General features: G+C 35.8%; 1 pseudogene; it reads right to left on the bottom strand.

Annotated features, from left to right (window-relative positions):
* Positions 1 to 3,001: 3,001 nt before the first annotated feature.
* LOC131830388 (nascent polypeptide-associated complex subunit alpha-like) lies at positions 3,002 to 3,762 on the bottom strand (annotated as a pseudogene).
* Between the last annotated feature and the right edge of the window lie 340 nt (positions 3,763 to 4,102).

The following is a 4,102-nucleotide window of genomic DNA, read 5'->3' as shown; positions in this document are numbered from 1 at the left end:
ATATATATCTTTCACCTTGTAAACTTCTTTTATGTAACTATATCCTAAAATATTACTATCTAGTAGCTATTCTTTTTTTTTCTAGCAGTTATTCTTAACTTTTATAAACACATGACTTAATCTGTACTTTACAATCAACATCAAACTTTTCATCATTCCCCATATTGTCTTTCTGAAAAGGAGACTTAATATGTTTTTATTTCCCTCTTCTTTCCTTCATCTCTCCCTCCTACATCACATGCTGATAGTTTTTGGATTTTTTTTCCCAAGTGGCAACTGAAATTTATATTTATATTTATATGTATATAAATTTTTATATAAATTTATATTTATACTGCATATATAATATACATCTCAGTTATTTAAAATTATGCATGGAACACTGGAAAAAAGTTACAAATATTAAAGGTAGTCACATCAAGAACTGTCAAGAGTACCGGTTACCTCTCCTTTTTATATTTCCATGTCATAAAAAAACAAGTATCAATATTCAGTTGTTCTTCATAAACTATACTGCCTCAAATCTCTTACCTATCCACATGAAAGAACCAAATTACACGGAAGGGGACAAAGAATCCACTTATTAAGTATACTATTAAATATACCAATTAAAAACATACTTCTTTAAAATTGAAAATAAGTCCTACTAGTCTTTATGTACTATTGCATATTGCATCTAATTCTTCTGGACTTATTTTATTTTACTGAAGCATGTTTTCTAGTAAGTCTTTCAGAGACTTTCAGTTTTAAGCCTGTCTGTATATATAATAAATTCTGTGACTTTCATCACTCTCTCTATTGAATAATCCTTTAACGTCATGAAGTTCTAAGGTTCCAAGTGATTTTCCATTAGCACTCTGAAAACAACTCACAGTTGCTCAAAAAGGAAAGTACACTAATTCATGTATTCACCTGATCTGACACCATAATTATTACTTTTATTATGTTAATTTTAATTTATAAAGCAGTTACTTGGGAACATTATAATAAATACATTATTTAGATTTTATTCCTTATGACTACATGAGGTAGGTTCTTAGTCACCCCCTTTTACAGATGAAAAGATCTAGAACTTACCAAAACTCACAAAAGGGTTAAATAGTAAAGCTGGGAAACACAGAAAGGTAGTTGGACTAGATTGACTTCAAAATCTCAACTTTTTTTTTTTTTTTTTTTTTAGAGAGAAGGGATGGAGGAGCAGAGGGGGGAGAGGGAGAATCTCAAGCAGGCTCCATGCCTAGTGCAGAGCCTGACACAGGTTAACTATCTCATGACCCTGAGATCATGACCAGAGCCAAAATCAAGAGTCTAATGCTTACCTATTAAACTACCCAGGCACCCCCAAAACCTCCAGTCCTAATCACTAAAAGAAACACCCTGTAGTTCAGTGTCAAACATTCCAAACAAGACAACATCTTCTGTTAAAAGTGAGTAAAATTATGGATACATCCATCATGTATCCAGAGTATATGACTATTATCTTTTAAGATCTTATCCAATATGAAATAGTGGTTGAAATACTGACACGGGCCCCTCTGGTTGAACATGAAATTGTAGGAGGAAATCAGTCAGATCTTGTTGGTCAATCTCCATCATCCTTTCAGGTGACTCTTTGTATAAAGGTAATAAGATATGCTCAAAGATAAATTCCTGTAAGTAAGGGCAGATTTGCTCTCTGGAATGGCAGCCCATATAGTTCAAATTATCACTACAGAATTTTAATTTCCCAGAAGAGAGGGCACAACTTGAAAGAATGTGTTAACCGGCCAGGTACGTAACCTATTCTGCTATGCCCTCAGCAAAACCATTTCTAAGATACTGTAAAGAATTTCTGTCAAAGATTTCATATCAGGCATTTCTTAATGTTGTGAGCTAGTTTCCTGTTACAAATTCTTTTGTGATCACCTTAGGATTTCTGTTGATATCAAATGGCCTTAGAATTTCTGTAATCACCAACATCTCAAAACATAATTGTTAAAGTCAAACAATTTGGCTATCAACTCCCTGAAAAAAATCACTGTATTCTTTATCAATTCTTTATCATTTTTAGAACCAACTATTTTCTTTTCTTTTTTTTATTTAAGTATAATTTTTTATTTTTTATAAACATATATTTTTATCCCCAGGGGTACAGGTCTGTGAATCACCAGGTTTACACACTTCACAGCACTCACCAAAGCACATACCCTCCCCAATGTCCATAATCCCACCCTCTTCTCCCAAACCCCCTCCCCCCAGCAACCCTCAGTTTGTCTTGTGAGATTAAGAGTCACTTATGGTTTGTCTCCCTCCCAATCCCATTTTCTTTCATTTATTCTTCTCGTACCCACTTAAGCCCCCATGTTGCATCACCACTTCCTCATATCAGGGAGATCATATGATAGTTGTCTTTCTCTGCTTATTTCGCTAAGCATGATACGCTCTAGTTCCATCCATGTTGTCGCAAATGGCAAGATTTCATTTCTTTTGATGGCTGCATAGTATTCCATTGTGTATATATACCACATCTTCTTGATCCATTCATCTGTTGATGGACATCTAGGTTCTTTCCATAGTTTGGCTATTGTGGACATTGCTGCTATAAACATTCGGGTGCACGTGCCCCTTTGGATCACTACGTTTGTATCGTTAGGGTAAATATGCAATAGTGCAATTGCTGGGTCATAGGGCAGTTCTATTTTCAACATTTCGAGGAACCTCCATGCTGTTTTCCAGAGAGGTTGCACCAGCTTGCATTCCTATTTTCTTATATTGTGGCCACTTATGAGTACTACTGCAGTAACTTCCGTATCTACTGTATCTGCCACTGGGCCTGGACCTGACAATTATGGTTTAACCCTTATGTTTCACAATTGCAAATAATAAATTTTATATCATGTCAAATGATATGAAATTACCATGAGGGTTCCTTGGTTTCACCCAGAAATATTTTTTTCATCCAACAAGAAACCATAACTTTATTAATGACAGAAAAATTACAAATTTCAAACCAAGATGCACTTATTCTTTTGAAACACCAAAAAAAGTCCTCCTTTTCAGATGGTCACATTGTTAATTCCGTAATAGCATTTACAATATCATTACTGTTGTTCTTCAGGGCTTGGACAGCCTTTGCTCTTGAAATATTTGCCTGTGACATGACCAATTCTATGTCCTTAACTTCTACACTGGTTTCATCAACTTCTTCTTCTTCACTACTCTTGCACAGTTGGAGTCTGTGTGTTTTCTTGAATGTTTGAGACAGCTTCACCTTGAACTTTGAATTTCTCAGCAGCTGCTAGTTTTGTTTGCTGAGGTAAATCCTCGATCTTGGCTTCCCCCAAAACTATGTAGGTATCTGAAGCTGGGCTCTTGTAGACATCTGGTTTTGTGATGACAAAGAGGATATTCTTAGATTTCCAAATAGTGACTCTTGTAACCCCTCTAACCTGTCAAAGACCCAGTTTGGACATAGCTTTCCATGCCTTCTTTTCACTCCTGCTCTGTTTTGCTTTACTCACTGCTTCTTTACTGATTTCAGTGGCTGCTGCCAGCTGCGCTGGTTTTGTGGCTGTCTGTGTGGAATCCTATTCCTCAAGGTCTGACACTGATTCATCACTGTCAGATTCAGTTCCAGACCCTGTCTCAGCCTGGAGCTGTGGCAACTCCTGCTTTGTAGCAGAGACGGTTTCTGTGACTTCATAAGGCATTTTGTGAGGGGGACATGGAACCAAGATGGCAGCAGAAAGAGAGCAAGCAAGAACCTGACCCACGCCTGTTGCAGAAGGAGCAGGAATATTTGATATAAATTCCCTTTTATGATAACCCTTCTTCTTTCAAAGGTTAAATTTACATCGTTGAATTTGTGAGCAGAATATCAATATCAATTGTATTGGTTTTGTATTGCTGTGTAACAAATTTCCCCAATATTTACTTAGTGGATTGAAACAACAAACATTTATATAAGACACTGATGAAAGAAACTGATGACACAAATAAATGGAAAGACTTGATACCGAGCCCAGAGATTGGAAGAATTAATATTGTTAAAATATCCGTACTATTCAGAACAATCTACAGAGTCAGTGCAATCCCTATCAAAATACCAATAATATTTTTCAGA

The sequence above is a fragment of the Mustela lutreola genome, chromosome 4 (genome assembly GCF_030435805.1).
Source record: "Mustela lutreola isolate mMusLut2 chromosome 4, mMusLut2.pri, whole genome shotgun sequence".
NCBI classification, from domain to species: Eukaryota; Metazoa; Chordata; class Mammalia; order Carnivora; family Mustelidae; genus Mustela; species Mustela lutreola.
This window is presented reverse-complemented; position numbering and strand designations above follow the sequence as displayed.